Source organism: Gracilinanus agilis, chromosome 2, assembly GCF_016433145.1.
Source record: "Gracilinanus agilis isolate LMUSP501 chromosome 2, AgileGrace, whole genome shotgun sequence".
Lineage (NCBI taxonomy): Eukaryota > Metazoa > Chordata > Mammalia > Didelphimorphia > Didelphidae > Gracilinanus > Gracilinanus agilis.
Genome location: NC_058131.1, coordinates 616,933,415 through 616,956,728, shown reverse-complemented (window position 1 = coordinate 616,956,728; position 23,314 = coordinate 616,933,415). Strand labels below are relative to the sequence as shown.

General features: G+C 35.0%; 1 pseudogene; it reads right to left on the bottom strand.

The window, feature by feature from the left end:
• Nucleotides 1-17,852, bottom strand: part of LOC123234250 — a 92,242-nt pseudogene extending 74,390 nt beyond the window's left edge.
• Nucleotides 17,853-23,314: the final 5,462 nt, after the last annotated feature.

Sequence of the window (23,314 nt, the reverse complement as noted above, 5' to 3'; positions counted from 1 at the left end):
TTTTTTTTTTTTATAAACTTTAACCTTCCACCTTAGAATCAATACTTTCTATTGGTTCCAAGGCAGAAGTGTGGTAAGGGCTAGGGAGTGGGGGTCAAGTGACTTGCCCAGGGTCACACAGCTGGGAGGTAGCTGAGGTCATATTTGAACCCAGGACCTCCTGTTTCTAGGCCTGACTCTCAATCCAATGAGCTACTCAGTTGCCTCCTCCCACTGAAGTTTCTTGAGCAAAATTTTGGAGTTTTTATAAAAATCGAATGAGATAATTGATATAAAGTTTTTAAACTATAAATAACTTTGTAAATATTGGCTTTTTATGATCATATCAAATATTGACCATAGCTATATAGTGAGATTTTGTGCTGTATTCTGTGCCTTCTCAACTAGATTGGAAATACCTCAGAGGAAAGGCCAATAGCATTTATTTGTCTGATGACTCTTGTTAGGACATACCATTAGTCATATAATACTTGCAAAAAAATCATCATTATTGATTTTGAATCACAAAACCTCTTGGTTTAAGTTGGCTTCAAAAAAAGGATCAAAGTCATAAGGAAATTTTGTTGAATCCAAATCCAGCAGATGTTACTAATGATAATGGGGTCGGGTCTAAATCTGTGTTCCCATTTAATAGATTAAAAGCAGCAGTCAAAGGGTCAATTCTGAGAGGATAGTTAAGGTAAAGTAGAAGAATAAGAGTTACTAAGAGGGGTCTTAATTGAGTTTGTGATAGAATGTTAGGAAGGGACACCTTGTTATAGTATGCACATCACTAATATCCTGAAAATGAGCCTCCTTATCCATGAGTCAGTAACATTCAACTTCAGTTAACTTAGGGAAAAGTCTACGAGAATTAGTCATAAGTCTGAATTTATAGATTTTTTAAATATTAGTTTCAAGGACATTAAGTAATTTGAAATCACTGCTAAGTTGTTCTTAAGTAAAACTCCTGTTCAACCCTAGGAAATACTTAACTCATCATAATTAGCATCTATTTATATCCAATAAAGTAATGTGCCCATGCTCTTAAAAATTAGGTTTAACATAATCTCATTTATATTAATTTGCTTACTCAACCCTGTCTTCTAGGAGAATGTAAAGGTAAACAGCAACCAGACTGGGTCAAATGATCACAAATTCTCAATTAGTGGAGTCAGAATTAATGAGGTTAATCTCCTCTATCTATATCAGAATTGTAATGGTTCTGCAGTCCAAATGGCTTCCACTCTTGTATCTTTAAGTACATCTGGAGTTACTGGTTCCAGAAGCTTGTTTACCTTCTTCTCCTCTAAATATAAGCCACTAATACTATGAGTTAAAAGACTTAGTTCTAACTAAAAAAATTCATTACATCATCTCTCATTTTAATAATCTGCCCCTAAGTGAGTATAAATATCCCCTATTAATGTCAACAGAAATTGCAAATAAGTATTAGGAGGAAGACAGAATGACTAACTCGGGGAAATAATAATAGTTTACATTTATAATGTATTTTACAACTTGCCAACTGCTATGTGGTATTATTTCATATCTGATCCTGACAACAATTATGTGTGTGTGTGGAGTGGGGAGATAGTACTCTGTAAGTATTATCATACCCATTTTAGAGATGAGCAAACATACAGATAAAATATGTGATTTGTCTCAAATTACACTTGGTAGATTGCAGTGGTTGGTGTAGAACCTAACTCTTCTGACTGTCGAACCTCACCATGCTTCTTAGGAAACAGGGCTATTTCTAAATCTAGGAAAGAACTCTTTTTTCATGCAAGTTCAGTGCCATTATAATACACTGAGTTATTATAGTATATAATAACATCAGTTATTTTATATATATATATATAATAGTATATAATAACATGAGTTATTAACATTTGTTAAATTTTCCCTGTTAAGGAATTAGAAGCTTTCATACTGTAACAATTCATGTAGGCAGCTAGGTTGTGTAGTGCATGGAATGCTGGACTGGGAGTAAGGAACACCTGAGTTCAAATTCTGTCTCAGACACTGGTAGTCACTTAGCCTTTTTCAACCTCATTTTCCTTGTATAAAAATGGGGATAATCAGAGAATTTGCCACTGATGGATATTGTGAAGATCAAAATAAATAACATATTTTGCAGCATGTTTTGCAAAAGTTAAAGCACTGTGTAAATGTTAGCCATAATTATTATTAGCTTTCAATACTATTTGATTTTGATTTTTACTAGAATCTTGAATTCATGTACATCTAATTCATCTTATCATATGACCAGTTATGAAGTAACTGATTGACAAGGAAAGAATCTCCAAAGTAATTTTTTCAAATTGTCCCTTTTATTCTTCCAATTCCCCAAAACCTTTACCATCCATTCTTCCTTGGAGATCTTCTCTGGTCCAATCAGGACTAAAGCCATCAGTCTACCTCTCGATAATCTCAGATGAACCCAGGACCTCCTATCTCTAGCTCTGGCTCTCAATCTACTGAGCTATCCAGCTATACCTCCTTTTTTTGCATACTTTTCCTAAATTCCTTTATACAGGCTCCTTCCCATAATTAACACTCATTAACCTTATAGAATCCCTAGTTTCCTTCATTGCTAAGCCCAAATGCCATCTATTAAATGAGGTGGATCTTGATTTCTCCATACTGAACTTATCACAATATCCATCAGTGGCAAATTCTCTGATTATCCCCAAAAATATTATTAAAAAATAAATAAAATGATATTGAAAAATACTCTATTTTTAGATAAGTCATTTTACCTTTCTCCATTTCAATTTCTTCTTTTATAAAATCAAGGCATTTGACTACATAACCTAAATAATTATTTTCCATAACTCTTCAACTAGTGTAGGCCAGGCAGATCTGTTTTAGAAAGCCAGCATCTTGGAAAGAAGTACTTCTGAACTAGAAGGGCATCCCTCCACATAATGAAAGCTGTTTTTGCTCCATGCCTCTCAGTCTTCATGTATTATGTTGAGCAACTTCCCTAGACTGGCATCCCTGGATCATGGTGCCATATCTCAGTCCAACTACCATAATCTCAGTAGCATCAAAACCCCCACATCTCTTTAGAATTGTATTGCTACTGTGGTTAGACTGTTCTTGGTGCCCACATCTATCCTCTTTATCTCTCTTCACCCTTGCTGCAAGTAGTTTTCCCACAGAAAAGTTGCAGTTAGTAATTTCTCTCACCATATATTTTATAGAATGGATAACCCATTTCCAGAATCAGTTTGTTAACATTTAGCATGACTGCTTAAGATTGTTTCCAGCTCTAGAAATCTGTTATAGAGGGGTTCCTGTATCATCAATTGTGATAGGAAGCAAAAACTGGTATTAGCAAACAACTGAGAGATTATATACATTCCAATTGAAAGATAATTTAATTCCAGTCTATGTGAGCTGAGCACTGTACTAGGTGCCAAGGATCTTAATGAAGACATGACCTAAGCCCTCCTGGATTTTCAATCTACTACATCTCTTTGTAACTAGGTATAAGATTAGTTTCTTGACTCAAAGAATAAGGCTTTTTTTTTCTTACTAAGTTTCACACATCCTCTCTGACAAAAAGGAGCACTCCGTTCAAAAAGTTGGACCCTGGAAAATAACTTTCTACAAATGTGATTAAATTCTTTCAGGTCCATCCTTTGATTCTCAGTAGATATACAGCAGATGTTTCTGTGCCTCTGAAGTATGGATGTTGGAGGTTTTTTTCTTGATTAAGCTGTCACTCAGAATTGTTGTTTATACCATCGATCCAACATCAAAAAGCCACTATGCCATGGATCTGATGTCAGAAAGTTTCTGAGTGACAGCAGGAGCAGATGGAGAAGCACATCTCAGATGCATCCATAAACCACTCCCAGGCTCCTGTTTCGGGAAGTGAGTGGTGACTGATGGTGGGGAACTCAAATGCTTACATTTATTTGGAAACTAGTTCAGAAAGTTTCTAAGTCAATATTCCTTAAGGGTAGAGAAGCTTGGGATGGTTTTTTTTTGGAGCCATACCTTTCAGAGGTTTTCCATCAAAGAAGATGGATCAGAAATTTCAAAGTATTAAGGAATGCTTTATGGTTGCATCGACATGAAGATGTGAAATGACCATCTTCTGGATGACTTTTCATTCATCCTTGTTAAGTAGTAGACAAAATGATGAATTTAGGAAGTCTAAGTTTGGAATACCTCTACACTAACTGCATGACTGTGGCCAAATCACAGTTCTGCATCTTTGAACCCCAGTTTCCTTATCTGTAAAATGAAGTTTAATAACTGGCATTTTTATACTCTCATTTAATTCTATTTATTCCTCAGCAATTAACACCTGAAACCAAGATATTATTGTGTAAGTGATAGAGAACAAGTCCTGAGGTCAGAAAGGTCAGAATTCATTTCCTGCCTTTGCCACATATTAGCTGCATTATCATTGGCAAATGCTCCAAATATCAGAACCCCATGCATGTTTTTAAAACTGAAAATTTAAAAATGAAAGTCAGTCTTACTAGTAGACAGAGAAGGGAGTTTTCATATTAGAACTTCCCTACACTGATGACACTCCAAGCTTAGCACAGCACTTAGTGCTGTGTAATTAGGATTTGCTCCCCAGGAACTTGCTCTCCCAGCATCCCAGTTACATATCAACATAAGGTACTAACGTGGGGAAGATATAAGGTTTATGTAGCTCCACCCTTGCTCTCTTCTACAGGAAATATGGCTGTGGAGGTGGGGTGAGGTGAGAGGCAGGAGAATTTTACTCAGGTGTTTTTTACTCAGGTTTTACTTTTGTTCTTTTTATTTCTTCTACTTCAAGTGATTATTAATAAACTTTATAAAATATAATACTTAAAGTTATTGGACATTAATTTAAATTTTACATTGTATAGTGAATACTTAAATGTTTATCTACTAATTAATTGATGAAATCTCAGGTCAGGTCCCAAAATACTAATTCTCTTTGTATTGGGACCAAGAACATATCACACTAATTTCTGTTCTTTTTTGCATAGCATTAAAACCAAGGTTTTATGTACAAAGACAAATCTATAGTAATAATAATGGGACATGATACGTTAAGGTGATTGGCAAATCTTTTAGAGACATTAGAGACTGAGTGCCCAAACTACAACACTCATGCCACATGTGAGATCCCCACCTTATCTCAGACAGGGGAGGGAGGAAAAGCTCCCATTGGGCTTCTGGGCAGAGGGGTGGGTGATGAAAGAAATGTCCTCAGGTGTCATAGGAGAGGGAGAAGGGAGCAGCCCCCTCCAGCATGCTCTGGCACACATGCTATAGGTTTGCCAACACAGCCTTATAATTTATAGGAATCTCATTTATTGTGCAAGTATTATGCCAACAATGCTTTGCTAGATGCTAAGGAAGATGACATGAAAAGGATATAGTATCTCCCTTCAAAGAACTTTTAATCTATTTGGAGAGGTATTATATACATAAATAACAATAACAATTGATATTCATGATTCCCTTAAAATTTATATATAAAATATAAAAAGGTTATATATTTATGAGTCCCATAAAGTTTATGTTTATTCTATACATTATTTCATAGGAATTTCATAACCCTGTGTAATAATGTGTTATTATCCCTCCCTTCAAAATGAGGGAAATAAGAATCAGAGCGTTAACTGACTTATTCAGCCTCCCAAAGCTACTAAATACCAGAGATGGCATTTTAAGTCAGGTCTTTTTGACTCCAAGTCCATCCTTATGTCAATTCTATCTAAATTTCATCATGATAGAAATATATAAGCAAAGACAAACAAGCTGTTTGTAATTACAGAAAGAACAGTCATTTATAATCAGAAAGTATCAAAAAATGTTTAAAGAATTGACATTCCAAAAGGGTGGTCTTAAAATGATATTGGCAAAGATTAGGGAGAGCCATTTCATAGCATCAGAATAAACACATATTGTTTGATTCTATCCAATGTCCAAGTGGCTCTTTGTGGCATAAGACTCAGGTTGATGAGTAGAAAATAGTATGTGTGTTATTGTGACTGTTTTCCCCTGAAAATGGTTATATCTACACTTGAATTTCTGGTACTTGAATTTTTGTACAGCTCATCCTCTTAAGTGACAATTTTGACAATGCAAGCATAATGGATTAGTCCATGTGGATGGATACAGTTGAACTTTACACAAAATCTAGAGTGGTTAGACAGCTAAGGGAAGGTAGGAATGATATAGATGCATTGATAAAATATTACAGCTGACTTACCTGATTAGTTGTATTTTTTTATTATTATAATCTTAATCACCACCACCATCAAAAAACTTTTAAATAAATGCATAAAACATTATGTGTAAAGCTACAAACTTCACATTGTTTATAATTTGTTTAAAATATGTAAATTTATATATATGCTAAAATTAATATCCTCTTCTTTTGGTTAACTTTGGATTTGTTTTACTTTGATACTTTTTCTCTTGATTTTGTGGCTGCTATTTTTAAAAATGTAAGCATAGTAGGTATGATTCTTATTCTCATTTCTTTTCATTATATATTTCTCTTATTTTCTATATTTTCCAAGATTTATCATTTCTAATAACATAATACAATCCATTATATTCAGAAAACACAATCTAGTCAGCCAGTTTCCCCTAATCATTGCATTTGTATTATTTCTGGTTTGTCATCAATAAGCTTCCATTAATATTTTCATACTTACAAGAGATATTTACCCTCTCAATTAGGTCCTTCGGGCCTAAGCCTAGTAATGGGTTCCTAGTCAATAAGCATAAAAAGCTTTACAACTCAATGTATATGTCTATCTTGTTTTCTAAAAAAAAAATTCACAGCTGTTCTAATAATGTAATATTAGACCTGTTCCTCTATGTTCCTCTCAACATTTAATTTGATCAATTTAACCATCTGGTTTTCAGTTACAATATATTAGCAGGGTCATATTTAGCTAGTAGTAGTAGACACAATCTGTTGACAAGACCATACCTTTTCCAAAACCAACTCTTTCTAGTTTGATCATATCCAGCGGCATTTTTGTTCCAATGCCACATCCCCTCAGGAATGTAGTTACCTCTATAGTATGATGATTGTTAAAATAAGACTTACAGAATATTTTTGTTCTCTAGATCATTATTGTCCCACCAGAAACTATTTTCAGATTATGTGTATGCTCAGGATTAGATCTACCACTAGTCTCATGCAAGTGTGTGGGAATTCTCTAGATAGTTATCATATATGTCTTATCTAAGGTTCTATTCATTTCCTTAACTTCTTTCTTATTTTTTTTGGTACATCTAACTAATGTAATAATTAAAATTGGGTGGCCAAATGTAATGATGGTTAAAAAGAATTGTGGTTGCTGTTTACAAAATTAACTCTTAAGTCAAGAGAGTGTTAGTACCTTTAGTAGCTTTATTACATCAGGGAAGAGATAGTAAAGAAGGAAATGTAGGAAGGAGGTAGAAAATATTACCTAGGTAAATTAACTAAGTCTGGATCCGAGTGCCTCACCAAAAAGAGTGTCCCACTGAAGGCAGGAGAAGAGCTGAAAGGCCAGTGTCTCCAGGCAGGGTTTCCTCAACCCAAGCAAGTTGCCAAAGCTGAAATCCTTCAGCCAACAATGAAGAATCTCCAACACAGTCGTCCTCCAAAGCAGAAAAAGTGCCATGGGGAAGAATCTATCTTTCACCAAGAGTCACCAAGCAGCAGAATGAATCAGAATGCCCTGTGCTGGCTTTTTTTTTTTTTTTAAATAAGCAGTTTTCTCCAATTCACTTCCCCTCTCTCTGCTTTCTCCTTCCTTTAATTGTGGGCTGGTCTATCACATCTCAGGAACCAATCAAAGTTTTTTAATTTGCTTGGCCCTGCCCTGGCAGGGCCTGTTGGATCCACCTCCTGTCCTCTAAGGATGTAAACTTTTATCAAAAGGATTCTCAAGTTCCTGACTGATTAAGTTAAAAGGGTGGAGCACTCTAAGTACTTGATTAAGTTAAGATAAAAAACAAATCCTTTTCACATTCCTTCTGAGAGGGACAGATTAATATCCCCCACTATTGTTATTTTGTTATCTATTCCTATCTGAATCTCATTTAGTTTTACCTTTAAAAATCTAGGGAGCAGCTAGGTGGCTCAGTAGATTGAGATGTAGGCCCAGAGATGGGGATTCCTGGGTTCAAATCTGGCCTCACACACTACTTAGCTGTGTGACCATGAGCAAGTCACTTAACCCCCATTGCGCAGCCCTTACAATTCTTCTGCCTTGGAACAAATACAAAGTATTGATTGTAAGACAGAAGGTAAGTTTTTGTTTTTGTTTTTAGCATTTAAAAATATTTATTTTTTAGAAAAGTTAACATGGTTACATGATCCATGTTCTTACTTTCCCCTTCATTCAAAAACCTCCCCCCGCCCCCAATGGCTGATGCACATTTCCACTGGTTTTAACATGTGGCATTGATCAAGACCTATTTCCAAATTGTTGATAGTTGCATTTGTGTGGTAGTTTCGAGTCTACATCCCCCATCATTGTCTGTCTCTATGCATGTGTTCAAGCAATTGCTTTTCTTCTGTGTTTCCACTCCTTCAGTTCTTCCTCTGAATGTGGGTAGAGTTCTTTTCCATAAATCCCTCAGAATTGTCCTAAGTCATTTTATTGCTGCTAGTGCAGAAATCCATTACATTCTACTTTACCACAGTGTATCAATCTCTTTGTACAATCTTCTTCTGGCTCTGCTCCTTTCACTCTGCATCAATTCCTGGAGGTCTTTCCAGTTCACATGGAATTCCTCCATTTTATTATTCCTTTGAGTGCAACAGTATTCCATCACCAGCATATACCACAATTTGTTCAGCCATTCCCCAATTAAAGGACAGACCCTAATTTTCAAGTTTTTGCCACCGCAAAGAGCATGGCTATAAATATTTTCATACAAGTCTGTTTATCTATGATCTCTTTGGGGTATAAACACAACAATGGTATGGCTGGATCAAAGGGCAGGCATTATTTTATAGCCCTTTGAGCAAAGTTGCAAATTGCAATCCAGAATGGTTGGATCAGTTCACAACTCCACCAGCAATGATTAATGACCCAATTTTCCCACATCCCCTCCAACATTCACTACTCTCCCCTTCTTTCATTTTAGCCAATCTCCTAGGTATGAGGTGATACCTAAGAGTTGTTTTGATTTGCATTTCTCTAATTATTAGAGATTTAGAACACTTTCTCATGTGCTTATTGATAGCTTTGATTTCTTTATCTAAAAATTGCCTATTCATGTCTCTTGCCCATTTATCAATTGGGGAATGGCTTGATTTTTTATACAATTGATTTAACTCCTTGTATATTTGAGTAATTAGACCCCTGTCAGAGATTTTTGTTATAAAGATTTGTTTCCCAATTCGTTGTTTCCCGTCTGATTTTGGCTACATTGTATTTGTTTGTACAAACGCCTTTTAGTTTAATATAATCAAAATCATTTATTTTACATTTTGTAATTTTCTCTAACCCTTGCTTGGTTTTAAAATCTTTCCCTTCCCAGAGATCTGACAAGTATACTATTCTATGTACTTAGCTTATTTATAGTTTCCCTTTTTATATTCAAGTCATTCACCCATTCTGAATTTATATTGGTGTAGGGTGTGAGATGTTGATCTAAACCTAATCTCTCCCATATTGTTTTCCAAATTTCCCAGCAGTTTTTTGTCAAAGTGAATTTTTGTCCCAAAAGTTGGGCTCTTTGGGTTTACCATACACTGTCTTCCTAACGTCACTTAACCCAAGTCTATTCCACTGATCCTCCCTTCTGTCTCTTAGCCAGTACCATATTGTTTTGATGACCATGGCTTTATAGTATAGTTTAATATCTGGTATTGCTAGGCCCCCTTCCTTCATATTTTTTTTTCATTATTTCCCTTGATATTCTTGATCTTTTGTTATTCCAAATGAACTTTGTTATAGTTTTTCCTAATTCAGTAAAAAGGTTTTTGGTAGTTTGATAGGTATAGAGCTAAAAAGATAAATTAATTTGGGTAGAATGGTCATTTTTATTATGTTAGCTCATCCTACCCATGAGCAATCAATTTTTTTCTAATTGTTTAAATCTAGTTTTAATTGTTTGGAAAGTGTTTTGTAGTTGTTTTTGTATAATTCCTGTGTTTGTTTTGGTACATAGATTCCTAAGTATTTTATCTTGTCTAAGGTGATTTTAAATGGTGTTTCTCTTCCTACCTCTTGATGCTGTGATGTGTTGGAAATACATAGAAATGCTGATGATTTATGTGCATTTATTTTGTATCCTGCAACTTTGCTAAAGTTGTTGATTATTTCTACAAGCTTCTTAGGTGATTCTCTAGGATTTTTTAAGTAGACCTTCATATGATCTGCAAAGAGTGATAGCTTAGTCTCCTCATTGCCTATTTTGATACCTTCAATTTCTTTTTCTTCTCTAGTTGATGCTACTAGTGTTTCTAGTACTATGTTCAATAATAGAGGTGATAATGCGCATCCTTGTTTCACTCCTGATCTTATTGGGAAGGTTTCTAATTTATTCCCATTGTATATGATGCTTGTTGATGGTTTTAGGTATATACTGTTTATTATTTTTAGGAAAGGTATTTTTATTCCTATACTTTCCAGTGTTTTCAACAGGAATGGATATTGTATTTTGTCAAAGGCTTTTTCAGCATCTATTGAGATAATCATGTGATTTTTGTTTGTTAGACTGTTGATACGGTCAATTATGTGGATGGTTTTCCTAATGTTGAACCATCCTTGCATTCCTGGTATAAATCCCACCTGATCATGGTGTATGATCCTCTTGATTACTTGCTGGAGTCTCTTTGCTAGTATTCTATTTAAGATTTTTGCATCTATGTTCATTAGGGAAATTGGTCTGTAGTTTTCTTTCTCTGTTTTTGATCTACCTGGCTTTAGAATCAGTACTATATTTGTGTCATAAAAGAAATTTGATAGGACTCTTTCTTTGCTTATTATATCAAATAATTTGTATAGCATTGGGATTAGTTGCTCTTTGAATGTCTGATAGAATTCACTTGTGAATCTCTCAGGCCCTGGTGATTTTTTCTTAGGGAGTTATTTGATGGCTTGTTCAATTTCTTTTTCTGATATGGGGTTACTTAGGTATTCTATTTCTTCTGCTGTTAATTTAAGCAATTTGTATTTTTGTAAATATTCATCCATATCTCCTAGGTTGCTATATTTATTGCCATATAGTTGGGCAAGATAGTTTTTAATGATTGTCTTAATTTCCCCTTTATTAGAGGTGAGGTCTCCCTTTTCATCTTTGATACTGTCAATTTGGTTTTCTTCTTTCCTTTTTTTTATTAGATTGACCAGTACTTTGTCTATTTTATCTGTTTTTTCAAAATGCCAGCTTCTAGTCTTATTTATTAATTCAATAGTTCTTTTACTTTCAATTTTATTAATCTCTCCCTTAATTTTCAGTATTTCTAATTTAGTTTTCATCTGGGGATTTTTAATTTTCTCGCTTTCTAATTTTTTAAGTTGAATGCCCAATTCATTAATCTCTGCCATCACTAATTTGTTAATATATGCACTCAAGGATATAAATTTCCCCCTGAGTACTACCTTGGCTGCATCCCACAGAGTATGGTAGGATGTCTCATCATTGTCATTCTTTTCAATGAAATTGTTGATAGTTTCTATGATTTCTTCTTTGACTAACTGGTTTTGGAGAATCATATTATTTAATTTCCAATTAGTTTTTGATTTGCCTGTCCAGGTGCCCTTACTAATTATTATTTTTATTGCATTATGATCTGAGAAGTTTAAATTTATTTTTTCTACTCTTTTGCATTTGTTTGCAATGTTTATACGCCCTATTACATGGTCAATCTTTGTGAATCTACCATGTGCAGCTGAAAAGAAGGTGTATTCTTTCTGTCTCTATTTATTTTTCTCCACATATCTATTAAATCTAAATTTTCTAGTACTTCATTCACTTCTCTTACTTCTTTCTTATTTATTTTTTGGTTTGATTTATCTAGATCTGAAAGAGGAATATTTACATCTCCCACTAGTATGGTTTTACTTTCTATATCCTTCTTGAGATATGCCAGGTTCTCCTTTATGAATTTGGATGCTATGCCATTTGGTGCATACATATTGAGAACTGTTATTTCCTCATTGTCTATACTGCCTTTTATCAGGATATAATTACCTTCCCTGTCTTTTTAAATCATAATTATTTTTACTTTGGCTTTGTCAGAAATCATGATCACTACTTCTGACTTCTTTTTCTCATTAGAAGCCTAAAAGATTTTTTTGCTCAAGTCTTTTACCTTAAAATTGTGTATATGTAACCTCCTCATATGTGTTTCTTGTACCCAACATATGGTAGGATTTTTGTTTCTAATCCCCTTTGCTATTTGCTTCTGTTTTATGGGTGAGTTCAGCCCATTCACATTCAGAGTTATAATAATGTATTCCCCAACAATTTGGTATCCTTTCCTAGTTCTACCTCTTCTTACACTATTTCCTTTTAAACCAGTGGTTTGCTTTAAGCTAGTAACCCTTGTCCCTCCCCTTGATTTACTTCCTTTTCTATCCCTTCCCTTATTATTCCCCTCTTTTTATTTTTAAGTCCTAATGAATTCCCTCCCCTTTCTTCTTCCCTCCCTTTTTTGACCTCCCCACTCCCCTGCTCCCCTTGGTTTATCCCTTCTGACTTTCTCAGTAGGGTTAGATAGAGTTCTATATCTCAATGTATATAGCTACTCTTCCCTCTCAGGGTTAATTACACTGAGAGTAAGGTTTAAATATTACCTCTTAATGCTTTCTTCCTCTCCTTCTTATAATAGTATTCATCTCTTCCCCTTCCCATGACCTCTTGGGTGTAATAGAATATCCTATTTTTCTTATTCATTCAAATTTCTCTTGGTGTCCTCTACTATTCACCCCACTTTTTCCCACCCCCCCATGTCATCTTAGATCATTTATTATTCCAACCTCTCCCTATGAATTATTCTTCTGATTGCTATAATAGTGAATACTATAATAGTGAATAGAGTTCCCTACAGAGAATTATACATAGCATTTCTCCACATAGGAATACAGATAATTAGATCTTATTGAAGCCCTTAAAAGAGGAAAATTTAAAAAATATGAGTTTTCTTACTTTCCCTTCTGTTTCTTATTTACCTTTTCATGTTTCTCTTGATTTTTGTAGTTGGATATTGAACTTTCCATTTAGTCCTGGTCTTTTCTGTGCAAATACTTGGAAATCTTCTATCTTGTTGAATACCCATACTTTCCTCTACAAGTATATAGTCAGTTTTGATGGGTAGATGATCCTTGGTTGTAGACCCAGTTCTCTTGCCTTTTTGAATATCATATTCCAAGCCTTGTGATCTTTTAGTGTGGAGGCTGCCAGATCCTGTGTGATCCTGATTGGTGCTCCTTGATATCTGAATTGTCTCTTTCTGGCTTCTTATAAAATTTTTCTTTTACTTGGAAGCTCTTGAATTTGACTATTATATTCCTGGGGGTTGTCTTTTCAGGGTCTAGTGTAGAGGGTGATCTATGGATCCTTTTAATGTCTATATTGGCCTCTTGTTGTAGAACTTCAGGGCAATTTTGCTGAATAATTTCTTTTAGTATGGAGTCCAAATTTCTATTAATTTCTGCTTTTCAGGAAGGCTAGTGATTCTCAAATTTTCTCTTCTAGACTTTTTTTCTTAATCTGTCAATTTCTCAGTGAGAAATTTCATGTTTCCTTCTATTTTATCAGTCTTTTGACTTTGTTTTATTTGTTCTTGCTGTCTTGAGAGATCATTGGCTTCTACTTGCCCAATTCTTGTCTTTAGAGACTGGTTTTCTGTTATAAGCTTTTGATTTTCTTTTTTGATTTGGTCTGTCCTGTTTCCAGCAGTTTGATTTTGGTCTCCAATTTGCTTATCATTTTTTTTTGATTTGGGGGTATCTTTTTCACATTGCCCAATTCTAGCCTTTAGAGACTGGTTTTTAGCTATAATCTTTTATTTTCCTTTTCAATCTGGTCATTTCTGGTCTTCAATTTACTTCCCTCACCTTCCATTTGTGAAATTCTGCCTTTAAAACTGTTATTTTCTTGCCAGATCTCTTTCATATTTCTCATAATCTCAGATTTGAACTCTTCAAAACCTTGTGACCCATTTTCATTTTTTGGGGAAGGTTTAGATATGGTTACTTGTTTGTTCTCCTCTGCTGTTTGCTCTGTTGTCTGGATTTTTTCTGCGTTAAAGTTGTACAGTGTTAAAGGTTTCTTCTTGATCTTTCTCTTCTGGCGTTCCTGAGCCTGGCTTACCATTGTTAGCCAAGTGCCCTCTCTGCTTTATGTTCAAGCCCAGGGTCTGTCTGCACTCTTTAGGCTCCTGAGATCTCAGGTCTACTTGTTCTCAGGGTCAAGCCTCCTGGTGGTTCCCTTGCTTGTTCTTCTGCCTGAAGGTCTTTTAAGAGTCTCAGAGTGATGCTTCCACAGTCATGCACCCCTCTGCACTAGGTCCCCACTCAAGGTCCATGCCTGGGCTGAGGTTCCTTGTCTGCGCCTGCTCTCAGGATCCATGTTCTCGCCTGAGCTCAGGGTCTGTGTTCAAAGTCTGCATTTTCTTTAGCCTCTTGGGGTCTTAAGTCTTGCTGCTCTCAGGAACAGGCCCTGGTGATTCCAGGTAGCTGCCAATGACTTAATGCATGCCCCAAACTTGCTCTAAGTCTTTTGTGCTGGCTTTGGCACTGTAGGTGGTGTGTGGGGGCAAGGCGATTGCTCAGCTGGCGTTTTAGTGAGAGCTCTTTCACCCCTTTATTGGATGGTATAACTATTGATGTATACAGGTCCAATTGATAATGCTTCCTTATCCACAATATTCCCCAAAATAATTTAGTTAACTCTGTTCATCTCTTCTAATTATAACCATTTTAATCTCAGTCCTATCAGTGATTGTGATTATTACTTCTGCCTTCTCTGCATCAGCTGAATCATAGTATAGTCTGTTGCAGCCCCTCCTGTTCACTCTACTCTATGTGTGTCTCATTTTTAGTGTCTTTCTTGTAAACAATATATTGTCAGGTCTTGAGTTTTTATCCTCTCTGCTATCTATTTTCTTCCCAATTGTGAATTTAACACATTACACTGAATGTCACAGTGACTAGCCATACATTTTCATCTACTCTATTTGTTCACACTGTTTGTCCCCCTTTTCCTTTATTTCTACCATATCCCTCCTTAGAGGTCCAATTTCCCTTGACCAAACCCTCTTCAATTCATATACCTTTTCACGAATATTTCCTGATCCTCTACCCCAGTGGTTCCCAAACTTTTTTGGCCTACTGCCCCCTTTCCAGAAAAAATATTAATTATTATTATTATTACTTAGCCCCCTAGAAATTAATATTTTTTAAATTTTAATAGCAATTAATAGGAAAGATAAATACACCTATGGCCATCACTGCTCCCCTAGATCGCTGCAGCACCCACCAGGGGGCAGTAGCTCCCACTTTGGAAATCACTGCCCTACCCTTTCCCTTCTATTTCCAAATTGACTCACCTTTCAATTGTCCATACATTGTTCATTCCCCCTTATTTTTAATTCTTATTCTATCTAACTTTCCAAAAATTGCTTCCTTGCCCCCCCAAAATGTGCCCTCCTACTTTTTGATATGTGTTTGATTCTAAAAATACTTCCCCTATTTCTCCTAAGAATCCCTCTCTTATCCGCTCATCTAATACCCTTACCTCTTGATATACTTCCCTTTACTTATCCTCTTGCTCTTCCTTCTCATTCCCTTATTCCCTCAGTCCCTCCCTTATCCAATCCCCCTTCCCTCCTGTTCCTCTGTAGGTTAAGAAGATTTTTACTCTTTAAATTGTGTATGTTGTTCTTTCTTTTCCCCGGGTTTGATGAGAATAATGTTCCAGTACTACCAATCCTACACCTTACACCCCTTCTTCATGGTAGTTCCTCCATTCATTCCTCATCCATCCATATATGATAGCCAATTTCACCCTACCTCCTCCTAGTCTATTCTACTACCATTCTTCTCTCCATACGAACCCCACCAAATTGCTCAGGTAATGATGCAATTCCCAGGAGACATAGATGGCATTTTCCCATACAGAAATTTGAACTTTTGGATTACTTATGATTAATCTTTCATACTTTTGTATGTTTCTCATAGATTAAATTTTCTGCTGAATTCTGGGTTTTCCAACACGAACAGCTGAAACTCCTTTAGTTAATTAAATGTCCATTTTTTACCTTTTATAATTATGCTTATCTTTGCTGGATATGTTATTTTTGGTTGTAGCCCAATTCTTTTGCTCCATGCAATGCTTTTTTCCAAGACCTGCATTCTTTTAGTGTTATAGCTACTAAGTCTTGTGTTATTCTAATTGTAGTTGGCTTCAAGAAGAATAAGCATGCACAGCGGCTACACACTTATAAAAGTATCTCAGCAGGTAGGTTAAACCAATTTGATAGTAACTGGCAGATCTCAAATCCATTAGTGACATGAGATGTCTACCCCAAGCATGTGTATGCTTCTTCTGGTAGAATGTATGAATGAGAAAATTTTTTCCAAGGGCCATGAAGGTGGCTAAAGCAGGAGCTTCAGAGTAAAAGAGCTTGGTCAGATATCAGAGACACCCAAAGTCACCCACTACATCTCAACCTATGCATGAGTTTCACCTTGCCTTTGGACTTCAATGGCTTGAAGAGAGACTAAAGCTGATGACTTTGTGCAACTCTGCCTCATTTAAATACAAAATATGTACAAGTCAAAATATCACCCCATGATATCAATGGTCCTCTTCAAAACCAAAGACAAACAACAATTTAGTGGTCTGTTATATAATTCACTTGACCATGATTTGGAAAAACATTAGAAAGTTGATGAAGTTTGTGTTATGTCTTTTATTTTCAAAATCTAGTTTAACAATTATCCCATATACACTGTACCTTTATATTATTCCCTAGTTGACCAGACAACCTTAGTTCATTACTTCATCTCATAGTGTATATCTCACTCCTTATCTCCCTTATCAAAAATGTCCATGTTTTCTCTTTATAGAGTATAAGTTCCTTAAGAACAGAAACTTGTACTTTTGGATGCTCTTTTGTATACTTTTGTATTTAGGATAGTACCTGCTGGATAACATGTACTTAATAAATTATTATGGGTTGATTAATTGATGGAATGACCAAATACATTGTTTTTATTGCTCAGATTTCAAGTCTCATAGGAAAGAAGCCCAAAACTAAGGCAGGTCAAGAGGGAGGTGATTGAGGGCAGGTAATGATTTGCAGTCATTCTTCAAATCACAGTGAACAGACAATCACATAGTCTGCCTAAGGGTAGATCATATCCCCAACAGGATAGTGCATAATACATCAGAGAAGTATTTAGGCAAGAACAACTGAGAGAGCTTCAGAAGAACAAATCAAAATGGAGTAGGATTTCAGTCATCAATCTGAGGTCACTTCCTACCAACCCAAATTTTCATCTAAGCCCAAATATTTGAACAGATTCAATAAAGAGTCAATTAGTGGGAAAATATAATATAGGTATAAAAATGAAATATACTCAGGTATTGTTCCTATGGATGGTTTGCTGTGATTCAGAAAAGTTCAGGGATATAGATAGAGCTTTCATTTGGGAAAAAAAACACTCAACATAAATCACTCAGAATACAGTTTTCAGAAAAGAATAGGTAAATTACTACTTGAATTGTAAATAATTAAACAGCCTATCCACAACAAGGGGCATTTTAAATTATTTCCAATCCTGTACCTGTACAGACATATTGTACAAATCATGGTCTCTGCTGCCAGCTTCCAGTGATGCAAAATGTATTACAAAACACTGGTCATACATCGTGGATTCTGTTTTCTTTTAGCAGAATTAAATTCCAGATTTGCTTTGATCTCCACAGTGTGTTTACATCTTGCTCCTTTGTTTAAACTGTCTTCTCTTATTTACAGTATGCAGAGAGGGAGGCAAGTTTAAGTCCAATTACCATAATTTCTGCTTGACTTATGTGCACTTAAGCAGCTTAAATCTCACTTTGGTGACAGGTGAAGAAGCAAGGTTTTTTTCTTCAGGATTCCTAATAAATCCCTTTAGACCTGATGAGTGATTGAAGTTACAATTCAGCTCCTGTGCATACTCTGAGACCCTATATCTCTGGCAGTCTCTAAAGTTGGGAGCAAAAGACCCTGGGTCTAGAATTCAAATCTACTTTTAGAAACAGTACTGAAAATAGTTGATGGCTACATGAACCCACTGGAAATAGCTTTCCTCACATCACTGCTTTACTCAAAAGCCTTCTATTGCTTCCCCCAACCCCCTTCTTGCTTATGGAATGAAGTAAACATTCCTAGGTTAAGAATTAAAGGTCTTTTAGGGTCTAACTCAGATTAAATTTTGTGAATTTCTCTTTCACTATTCTGAACTTATCTTATAATAAAAAGATAGTGAGTAAGGGCAATTCCAGCTGTTCACAGAAGCAACAGGGGAAGGAAATGCCTAGCTACAGTCAATCTGTAAATCTGGAAACTGACTTTATATAAAACTGTAGGGCAACTTTGCCATGAAATAGCAAGGAACAATAGCTACCCAATGCCCAAATTGTGGAGAACTCTTTCTGATTTATTTTTGATGCTACTGAAATCTATAACCTGCAATATGTGAACAAATTTACTCAGAGAACTAGACTTCAGGAATAGGTTGATTTTAATCTTAAATTCTAATCTGAATTCTGACATTTCAGAGACAAATTGTTTAATCCCACTGGACCTCAGAACCTCTTCTGTTAATGACAATAATAGACACACTACCTAGCTCATGATGTTATTACAAGGAAATCACTTTTTTCCATTTTAAAATACTTTATAAATGTCTTATTGTTGTTAATATTATAGTTATTATTACTTGTTTCTCTCTCTTTTTTTGATTGATGATGTTGTTAAAAGGAATTACAACATAGTTGAGAATATATAAATTTGTAGACAAAAAGACCTGAATTCTAATCAATTTCACATTTCTTACTTTGTCACTATGAATAATACAATAAATCAATCAGTAATCATTTATTACATTCCAGCTATCCTCTAGTAACTTTGCATTTATTCATTTTCTTCCATACTTACCTAATGAATGGTTTGTAAAATAATCAAGTCAAATAATATATACAAAGCAACTTTACACATTTCAGTATTATTGTTGACTTCCATGTCCTTTTCTAAATTTATTGTCACACTCCTTTTTTGTTTTTTGTAAAGTCATCCACACTAGTGGATTTCACGTTGCCACGAGGCACTATAAATTCTCCAGTGCCTCTCTCATAGGTAACTTGAGCTGCAATTTAGAGATCAGTGGAAAGGAGGTCACCAAGAACCATGCTTCTGAATGCAGGTTTGAACTCAGATTCAGATGATTGGTAGTGAAAAGCCGTCAGCAGCCTTTGATCCAAATGATATTGAATTGTTTGAATACTCAGAAAAGAGCTATTTTGGAACCAAAGCCTACTGAAAGTTCTTTTGATACAGCACTTTACTACTGTCTTGGCCAAGATCTCCATTGTATAAGATGGATCACAAAATGCATTAGGAGAGAGTGTGCCATGCACTCCAATTAGTATCAGTGATCTCCTTTTTGCTAGCTGACTGCCCCCCCAAATTAATTTTATTGCTTTCAGAACTTTGTACAAACTCATAGAATCTTTCAAGCAGATGTATGAGGCATTAAGAACCACAATTACATTACTTCAAAGCCATAATTACAAAGGTTGGTTCCTGTTCCAGGTCTGCCATTGATTTCTAAGAGAAACACACTTCAAATCTGATATCAGGCACAATAAATTACCAGCTATGAGCAAAATAAGTTTAGCTCCCCATAAAGAATATAACGGGGATTTTATTGTGGGAAAGGGGGACGACTAAATGATTGTAAATTTGTATTGCATTTTTATAACCACTTGGGTTTGAAGTCAAATATAATTTGACATTATATTGATATTTCCAGTGTTTAAAACTGACAAGCAGTGCATTAAATTTTACCATGTAAATCTGATATGACAATAAAAAGCCTTTTGCCCTCTACATTCGGATTGTTGCAGTAAAATGGAATAAGAGGCACCATCAAAGAAATGGAACTTTTCCCCCCTCCTTCTCTGAGTCCTCTTTAAGTCATTCTGAGCTGTCAGATGCTCAGAGGCTCTTTCCTGCTATAGACTACCTCGCCTCCTCAACTCTGATGTACTTGTAACATTTGTGAAAAGATCAATGTGTTTCATGCATTTCTTAAGGGTGCATGTTGGAGACAGGATTTAGGACCTCTCTGCACATCTATCAAAGAGCTGAAGAAATATTATGTACTTGATCATTGGCTTTAGAAACATCTTTATTAGATGAGATGCTTCAGAGGGGAAAAAATAATAATGTTTGAGCTTTGGGGATCTTCAGGGTGTCTCTTCTAATTATCAGAACCCTCTTCTTAATGTAGTTTTGCAGAAAATCAGTCCAGATATTGAAACTGAAATAGCTAGCCTGAGACAAACAACCAGAGAATAAAAATACCCCTTGTCTTCATGCTAGATTTTTCCTCATGACACTTACACTCAAATAAATAACATAATAATACTATTACACCGGGCAGCATTAAGTAATAGAATGCAATAAAACACTAATACTTTCTTTTTTGTTATTATATTTTATAACACAATACAATGTATCATAACCAATAATATAATACATATGCTTTATTATGAATATGTAATAAATGATGATAAATATGCTTATTCAAGAGAAACAAATTCTCTCATTAGTTATGTTCCAAAATCTCTGACTCATTCCTTTTTTATTCCCTCCCTCTCATCACTTCCTTATCCCCAAGAAGGCAGGTAATATGATATAGGTTGTATATGTATTATCATATAACATATATTCCTCTGTTCATCATGTTGTAAAACAAAACATATTGCTTACATCAGAGAAAAATCAATGGAAGTAATAATAGAATAGTCTATTTCAGTCTCCATTTGGACTTTTATTGCTCCTTCTATAGCCTTGGATATCTTTTTTCATCATGAGTCCTTTGTAGTTGTCTAGGATCCTTGCTTTGTTGATGATAGTCGTCATTCACAATTAATCATCATACATTATTGTTGTTACTGCTTACAGCATACTCTAGTTTCTGCTCATTTCATTTCCATCATTTGATATATCTTTCCAAGTTTTCTTGTGATCATTTTGTTTGTCATTTCTTATGGCACACTAGTATTCCATTGCAGTTAGTTATATGCCAGAACTTCAGCCATTCCCCAATTGATGGAAATACTTTCAGTTTCCAGTTCCACAAAAACAGTTGCTATAAATTTTTTGGAACTTATACTTTCTTTTTTTTTCCCTCTGATCATTTTAGGAAATTAACTTGATAGTAGCATTAGTAGGTCAAAAGATATGCAGTTTTATAACTCTGTGTGTATAAATTCAGATTGCTCTCCAAAATAGTTGTATCAGTTCATAGTTCCATGAGTTTTATATGTGTCCCTGTTTTTTCACATCCCCACCAACATATGTCATGTAAAAATAGTTGCTAACATTTTTCAAAGAATATTGAGTCTCAAATGGTCTACATTCTTCCACTCAATGAGATGGCAGGCAAACTCATATAGATTTTATGTGTGCAATTATATAAAACATCTTTCTATATTATTCCTTTTGTGTAAGGAAACTAACAAAAATTAAGAAAGAAAATGAAAAATGTTTACTTTGGGCTGGATTAGACTCTATCAGTTCATTCACTGGAAGCAGATGGCATTTTTCATCATGATTCCATTATGATTGTTTTGAATCATTGTACTGATGTGAATAGCTAAGGTATTTACAGTTGTTCACTGTACACTATTCTTTGTCACTTTTTACAATGTTTTCCTCATTCTTTTTATTTCACTCTGCTTCAGTTCATCCAAGTCTTTGCATGTTTTTCTGAGCTCCTCTGGCTCATCATTTCTCACAGCATAGTAGTATTCCATAAAAATCATATGCTGTGTTTTACTTAGACATTCCACAATTGTTGGGTATTATTTAACTTTACAATTCTTTGCCCCTACAAAAAAGAGCTGCTTTTTTATCTCTTTGGGATACAAACCTAGAGAGTATTACTGGGTCAAAGGGTATGTGCTGTTTTATAACTCTTTGGGCATAGGTGCAAATTGTTCTTCAGAATGATTCAACCAGTTCACAACTTCTTCAACAGTGCATTCATTTCTGAATTTCCCCACATCTCTTCCAAATTTTGTCATTTTCCTTTTCTGTCATAATAGCTGACTTCATAGGTGCAGGATAATATTTCAAATTTGTTTTAATTTACATATCTCTAATTAATAAGGATTTTAAGCATTTTTGTATGACTATCAAGAACTTTAATTATTTTGTCTGAGAAATGCCTATTCATATACTTTGACCATTTTTCAATTGGGGAATTACTTGTATTCTTATATATTTGACTCATTTCTCTAGTATTTGAGAAATGAGGCCTTTATTAGTGAGACTTATTAGTAATTTTTGCACCATTATGATTACTGTGCATTACCTTCCTTTCTATTTCCTCCAGTTCAGTTTCTGACCACTACCTCTTCTGTTTGTCTTCTTTTCTATCAGCCTAATCCCCTTCACTCATCCCCACCCCCATCTACTTTTTTGTAGGATATAGATTTCCATACCCAATTCATTGTGTATGTTCTTCCCTCTTTGAGCCAATTCCAATTAAGATTCATGTGCGACTTTCCCTATTTTCCACATTTCCTCTTCCATTGTAAAAGCTGTTTCATGCCTTTTATGTGCAATAATTTACCCCATTCTACTTCTTTTCCCTCCTCCCAATGTATTCCTATTCCTCATGCCTTAATTTTACTTTTTCATATCACTCAATTAAATTCAACTCTTACCCTTGCCAGTTTAACAGTTTAACCTTTTTGAATGTCTTTTGATTTCTCTTTCCTGTTTACCCTTTTACGTTTCTCTTTAGCCTTCTATTAGAGTCAAATTTTCCATTCAGCTCTAGTCTTTATATTGGGAACATTGGAAAGTCCTCTATTTCACTGAATACTGTAAAAAGGGAAACAGATATGGTTAGACTGGATATTTAAAGTTTGGTCACTTTATAGATTAGATTATGCAATTCCAAAATAAAAGACCCAAGTCAGGATGACTTTCATGGTGGTTTATTTACAATTTGGGAAGAGTGAAGGAAGGGAGAAAGAGAAAGAGAGAGAAGAGAGAGAAGAGAGAGAGAGAGAGAGAGAGAGAGAGAGAGAGAGAGAGAGAGAGAGAGAG